The sequence below is a fragment of the Bubalus bubalis genome, chromosome 11, assembly GCF_019923935.1.
Source record: "Bubalus bubalis isolate 160015118507 breed Murrah chromosome 11, NDDB_SH_1, whole genome shotgun sequence".
NCBI lineage: Eukaryota > Metazoa > Chordata > Mammalia > Artiodactyla > Bovidae > Bubalus > Bubalus bubalis.
The window spans coordinates 45,024,225-45,031,664 of record NC_059167.1 but is presented as its reverse complement, the minus strand read 5'-3'; the positions used below and the strand labels follow the sequence as shown (position 1 = coordinate 45,031,664).

The following is a 7,440-nucleotide window of genomic DNA, read 5'->3' as shown; positions in this document are numbered from 1 at the left end:
ATCCACTTTGTTTATCCATTCATCTGTTGATGGACATCTGGGTTGTTTGCTGTTCTTGGTTATCATGAATAATGCTGCTATGAACATTCTTTTCTAAGGTGTTTGTGTGGACATATACTTTCAAGGTATATTCCTTGGCGTTCAGTTACTGGGTCATAAGGTAGTTTTAGGTTTAACATCCTGGGGAAATGCCAAACTGTTTCCCAGAGCAATTGTTCTATTTAACATGCCCATTAGCAGCACAGGAGAGTTTCAGCTTCTTCAACTTTCCAACCTCAGGGTTTCAAAGGGGGAAAGGAAAGAGCTGCCTGGGCACAACCTGAGAAAAAATACATCTTGTGCCTTTAAAATGCAAAGAGGACTCATGACTTGTGCCCCCTACCCCTTCACGTTTCCAGTGCCACATGGCCACCCATCCTGACGTACCAGCCCCAAAACTGACTGATGGACAGGGCACCTCTCCTAGACAAGGTAGGAGATCAGCCACTGACTCCTCTCTCTGCCCTGCACAAAGTCAAAGGTGTTTCCCCCACCACACTTGGCCACTTTTGCCCCGTGGCCTCCATCCTGCTTTGTCTGCCACTCAGCTGTCATTACAAATTCTGCTCAAGAAGATAATGAAGTGTGTCATTTTACATTTCTCAGCCCAACCTCTTCTAATATTGTTTAAAATTCAAAGGAATTGAAAACGCAGGTGAACACAATAAAAACCCTGAAACAAGGCACTGCTGTGCCCCTTTGTTAGGCACGCTCTTGGGGATAGGTTTATGACTTGCTGCTGCTGCTGCTGCTAAGTCGCTTCAGTCGTGTCCGACTCTGTGCGACCCCATAGATAGCAGCCCATTAGGCTCCTCTGTCCCTGGGATTCTCCAGGCAAGAACACTGGAGTGGGTTGCCATTTCCTTCTCCAGTGCATGAAAGTGAAAAGTGAAAGTGAAGTCGCTCAGTTGTGGCTGACTCTTAGCGACCCCATGGATTGCAGCCTACCAGGCTCCTCCATCCATGGGATTTTCCAGGCAAGAGTACTGGAGTGGGGTTCCATTGCCTTCTCCGATGACTTACTGCTACACCTCTCCAATTCTGGTCACCAGTTTAATGAGGGACCCTGAACTTGAACACAGGGATCCAGACAGCGTCTACCTCGGCAAGGCTCTCGAATTTTCTGAGCTCCTATGGAGATCTAATTCACGTACTGTTGAAGCCTGGCTTGGAGAATTTTGAGCATTACTTTGCTAGCCTGTGAGATGAGTGCAATTGTGCAGTAGTTTGAGCATTCTTTGGCATTGCCTTTCTTTGGGATTGGAATGAAAACTGACCTTTTCCAGGCCTGTGGCCACTGCTGAGTTTTCCAAATTTGCTGACATATTGAGTGCAGCACTTTCATGGCATCATCTTTTCAGTTCAGTTCAGTCGCTCTGTCAAGTCCAACTCTTTGTTATCCCATGGACTGCAGCACGCCAGGCTTCTCTGTCCCTCACCAACTCCCGGAGTTTACTCAAACTCATGTCCATTGAGTCAGTGATGCCATCCAACCATCTCATTCTCTGTCGTCCCCTTCTCCTCCCGCCTTCAATCTTTCCCAGCTCAGGGTCTTTTCCAGTGAGTCAGTTCTTTGCATCAGGTGGCCAAAGTATTGGAGTTTCAGCTTCAACATCAGTCCTTCCAATGAATATTCAGAACTGATTTCCTTTAGGATGGACTGGTTGGATCTCCTTGCAGTCCAAGGGTCTCTCAAGAGCCTTCTCCAACACCACAGTTCAAAAGCATCAATTCTTCAGTGCTCAGCTTTCTTTATAGTCCAACTCTCACATCCATACATGACTACTGGAAAAACCATAGCCTTGACTAGACGGACCTTTGTTGGCAAAGTAATGTCTCTGCTTTTTAATATTCTGTCTAGGTTGGTCATAGATTTTCTTCCAAGGAGCAAATCTCTTAATTTCATGGCTGCAATCACCATCTGCAGTTTTTGGAGACCAAAAAAATAAAGTCAGCCACTGTTTCCATTGTCTCCCCATCTATTTGCCATGAAGTAATGGGACCAGATGCCGTGATTTTAGTTTTCTGAATGTTGAGTTTTAAGCCAACTTTTTCACTCTCCTCTTTCACTTTCATCAAGGGGCTCTTTTAATTCTTCTTCACTTTCTGCCATAAGGGTGGTATGATCTGTGTATCTGAGGTTATTGATATTTCTCCCGGCAATCTTGCTTCCAGTTTGTGCTTCATCCAGCCCAGCGTTTTTCATGATGTACTCTGCATATAAGTTAAATAAGCAGGGTGACAATATACAGCCTTGACATACTCCTTTTCCTATATGGAACCAGTCTTTTGTTCCATATCCAGTTCTAACTGTTGTTTCCTGACCTGATTTCTCAAGAGGCAGGTCAGGTGGTCTGGTATTCCCATCATCTTTTAGGATTTGAAATAGCTCAACTGGAATTCCATCACCTCCACTAGCTTTGTTCGTTGTGATGCTTCCTAAGGCCCACTTGACTTTGCATTCCAGGATGTCTGGCTCTAGGTGAGTGATCATACCATCGTGGTTATCTGGGTCATGAAGATCTTTTTTGTACAGTTCTTCTATGTATTCTTGGCACTCTTCTTAATATCTTCTGCCTCTGTTAGGTCCATACCATTTCTGTCCTTTATTGTGCCCATCTTTGCATGAAATGTTCCCTTAGTATCTCTACTTTTCTTGAAGAGATCTCTAGTCTTTCCCATTCTATTGTTTTCCTCTATTTCTTTGCTTTGATCACTTAGGAAGGCTTTCTTATCTCTCCTTGCTATTCTTTGGAACTCTGCACTCAAATGGGTATATCTTTCCTTTTCTCCTTTGCCTTTCACTTCTCTTCTTTTCTCAGCTATTTTTAAGGCTTCCTCCCACAACAATTTTGCCTTAAACTCAAATATGCAGATGACACATTCAATTTGCAGATAAGACCACCCTTATGGCAGAAAGTGAGGAAGAACTAAAGAGTCTCTTGATGAGAGTGAAAAAGTTGGCTTAACACTCAACATTCAGAAAACTAAGATCATGGCATCCAGTCCTATCACTTCATGGCAAATAGATGGGGAAACAATGGAAACAGTGGCTGACTTTATGTTTTTGGGCTCCAAAATCACTGCAGATGGTGACTGCAGCCATGAAATTAAAAGACGTTTGCTCCTTGGAAGAAAAGCTATGACCAACCTAGGCAGCATATTAAAAAGCAGAGATATTACTTTGTCAACAAAGGTACGTCTAGTTGTCAGGCGAGTGTATCCTCGGTTTTGTCTTCATCTCAACAAAAATTTGAAGCGACGGACATTAGAGCCCTCAGCATGTCATAGCTCTCAGACAGACCATGTTATAGCTCTCAGGTCTCGAACAGACCGTGTTATAGCTCTTAGATCAGTGTTACAGCTCCGTGTTATAGCTCAATTTTATTTAGAAAATAGCAGGAAAAAACATCCTCGAGGAGTGAGGGCATGCCAACCCTAAGAGGCGAAGAGAAGAGAGGAGCCCCTGCCCTTTGGCTCCTCTTTTTATATGTTTTTTTTTTTTCTCCCCCTGGGCCTGCCCTTTGTAAACTGGGCTAGCCAGGAGTGCTGTTTGTTCTACCTGAGGTCCTCACTCTGGTCCTCGGACCTTCCTTTGTTCTATTTTCACAGGCTTTTCCCTTCCTTGTCTTTTAGCCACCGCCATTCTGGACTCCTGTTTCCTATTCTAACTACCTAACATAGTCAAAGTTATGGTTTCTCCAGTAGTCATGTATGGATATGAGAGTTGGGCTATAAAGAAAGCTGAGCATCAAAGAATCGATGCTTTTGAACTGTGGTGTTGGAAAAGGCTCTTGAGAGTCCCTTGGACTGCAAGGAGACCCAACCTATCTGTCCTAAAGGAAATCAGTCCTGAATATTCATCGGAAGGTCTGATGCTGAAGCTGAAACTCCAATACTTTGGCCACCTGATGCAAAGAGCTGACTCATTTGAAAAGACCCTGATGCTGGGAAAGATTGAAGGCGGGAGGAGAAGGGCATGACAGAGGATGAGATGGTCGGATGGTATCACCAACTCAATGTACATGAGTTTGAGTAAACTCCAGGAGTTGGTGATGGACAGGGAGGCCTGACGTGCTGCAGTCCACGGGATCACAAAGAGTCAGACATGACTCAGCGACTGAACTGAACGGAGACCCGAGGCTCTGCAAATCGGTGGCTGAGAGCGTGCCTCTTCACACAAGCGCTTTGCCCGTGACCCAAGTGCACTCCTCTTCCTAGTTGGCTGCCTGTGGACCTCAGCACTGGAGTGATGCCTGGTGCTTCCCACTACCCCCTGAGACAGCCATAAACGTCAGGCCAGAGGTGTGTGCTAACGCTGAAGCACCGCAGGCCCTCCCTAGCCCCTGTGTTTTTCCCAGGAAGAGGATGATGGGCCAAGCAGCAGAGATGAGCTGGGATGGGAAGGTTGAATGAAAGCGGAAAGAGAAGCCATGAACAGGGGTGCTACTTGGTACCAGCATCACCTCCACCTTCTGCCGCCTCGCAGCAGCCCTCCTGGCTTCTTCTCTGGAGTTCCTTTTGCCTGGATATTTAACCTAGCCCTGTCCCAAACTTGAGCCTTCCACTTTGAATTTTGACTCTTTTTGTAATTACCTTAAATCCTTCCCTGGTGGCTCAGTGGTGAAGAACCCACCTGCAATGCAGGAGATGTGGGTTCATCCCTGGGTCGGGAAGATCCCCTGTAGGAGGAAATGGCAACCCACTCCAGTATTCTTGCCTGGGAAATCCCAGTGGACAGAGGAGCCTGGTGGGCTACAGTCTATGAGGTCACAAAAGAGTCCGACACGACTTAGTGGCTAAACAACAACAAAACTCTTAAACACTCCAGAGATGATTATATGCACAAAGCACTTGAACACTTTTATTATAGGACCTCCCTGGCAGTCCAATGGTTAAGACTCCGGGCTTCCACTGCAGAGGGTGCAGGTTCCATTCCTAGTCAGGGACCTAAGATCCCACATGCCAAGGGGCAAAGCCAAAAAAAAAAAAATCCATTACTGTTATAACTGCATTCCTGATCCCAGAGCCAGCCTCAGAGAGATCTAGCAAAGCCTAGAGACAAGGGCAGAGATGGGGGATAGGTCGTGTTTCAGGGAGTGGGACTCCCCATTTTGCTTACAAGCCAGTTTCTGCCCTAGGCCTCAGGTAAAGAGACCCCATAACTGCCGAAATTATATCCTAAGAGGTAAGATACAATTGGAAAAGACTCTGATGCTGGGAGGGATTGGGGGCAGAAGGAGAAGGGGACGACAGAGGATGAGATGGCTGGATGGCATCACTGACTCGATGGACATGAAGTCTGAGTGAACTCCGGGAGTTTGTGATATACAGGGAGGCCTGGCGTGCTACGATTCATGGGGTCGCAAAGAGTCAGACACGACTGAGCGACTGAACTGAACTGAACTGAACTGAAGACACAATGAGCCCATTCCTCTTGACTTGGATTATAATGATAGTGACTTTTGATTTCCTGATAGAGTCCTGGATCTCCTGGCACAGTCTTGCCTCCAAGTGTTTTCTGCATTCAATTTATGAAGAATGCCAAGTGGGGAAGACATTTCTGCTCATCTAATGCTTATCCATAAAACATATTTAAAAAAATAAGATTCAGACCTAATGAATCATGAAGTCATCTTGCCTCAAGACTAATAAAAGACAGTCTGGTAGCCCAAAGGGAGGTACAGGATCATAAAGAGATCATCGGTTTGCACGTATCGGTTTGCAAAATGTAAGCATTTTGAGAGCTTGATTTTATGTGTTTCTGTTTTCAGAGGTCACTGGCTACCTTGTGCTCTAATCACCTGATGAAGAGGAAACCTCTCAGTATCTGGCTTTCAGGAGCTGAAAATGCAAAAAGAAAGGATAAAGTTAAGAAATCTGTGATCTGAACCCTGCACCCTTATCCTGTGTTGAAACCATGGCCACTGCTCTCCTGATGTTAGGATCGTGGTGACACTGACCTTGACTTCTCCATACAGCCCTATATACCCTGGTCCAAAGCTGCCTCCATGCTGGGCCAGCATGTCAGCCTTCACTTAGATCTTCACATCACCTACTCTCCTGGGAACAGGGTCAAACTCTTCATTATTTTCTGTGTCACTATTTAAGTATCCTATGAGCTTTATTTAAAGGAATTAGGGTAGGACTTCCATGGTGGTACACTGGATAAGAATCTGCCTGCCAATGCAGCGGACATGGATTCAATCCCTGATCCAGGAAGATTCCACACGCTGCAGAGTAACTGAACCCGGGATCTAAAACTAGTGAGCCCACGAGCTGCAACCATGAAAGCCCATGTACCCTAAAGCCTGTGCTCCACAACAAGAGAAGCCACCGCAACGAGAAGCCAGCAAACCACAGCGAAGAGTAGCCCTGGCACGTCACTGCTAGAGAAAGCCCTTGCACAGAAACAACGACCCAGTGCAGACAAAATAAATGAATAAATTGTTTTTAAAAATAAAATAAAGGGAAGCAGGTAAATTTTAAAATATGTTCCTCAGTTTGTTGTTAGACCTGTGGGTCTCAGTCTTGATATACATCAGAATCACCTCAAGTACTTTTAAACCTATGGATGCCTTTGCCAGCTCTGGAATCTCAATTTGATTGACTTGTGTGGGGCACAGCTTGAACAGGTTCTAGAAAATTCTACCATGCAAACAGAGTTGCACAGCCAGAGTTGAGAACCACCTCATTAAACGATTACCTGAGAGTTAACCTTTCATGATAATACATTTCCTCTTGAGCCCAATCAAGCTAATTGATCCAGTAAAGATTTCAGTTAAATATCAAGATACTTAAAGATTTCCACTTAAATCATTGTCAAATTTCTTGTTTTCTTTTTTACTTTTTTTGAAGTAATATGTAGTCATAAATTAAAGAGTCTAATGGTTCAGTAAGATCTGTTGGGAAAACAGTTCTTAGACCCTCTCCTGCCATTTCCCAGCCCCAGAGACAACTCCTTTCAATGCTTTTAACTGATTCTTTGGGTATTTGCCTCTATATCTTGAAACAGAATTCTTAGATTATTGTTCCTTGATTTTCAGTGTGGCATGTTATCTATTGTCTTCACACCATGATAGTGAAGATTTATCTTTTTTATTCCCTCAACTCCTGCCACACAGATTTCTGTCCCTCTGCTGCTGCTGCTAAGTCACGTCAGTCGTGTCCGACTCTGTGTGACCCCATAGATGACAGCCCACCAGGCTCCCCTGTCCCTGGGATTCTCCAGGCAAGAACACTGGAGTGGGTTGCCATTTCCTTCTCCAATGCATGAAAGTGAAAAGTGAAAGTGAAGTCACTCAGTCGTGTCCGATCCTTAGCAACCCCATGGACTGCAGCCCACCAGGCTCCTCCATCCATGGGAGTTTCCAGGCAAGAGTACTGGAGTGGGTCGCCATT

The 7,440-nt window shown here is 45.1% G+C and overlaps 1 long non-coding RNA gene across 1 annotated transcript; it reads left to right on the top strand.

The window, feature by feature from the left end:
• LOC123464678 lies at positions 1-6,516 on the top strand. Its single transcript, XR_006639730.1, has 2 exons — positions 1-471; positions 5,814-6,516. It is a non-coding gene; the product is annotated as an uncharacterized LOC123464678 (long non-coding RNA).
• Positions 6,517-7,440: the final 924 nt, after the last annotated feature.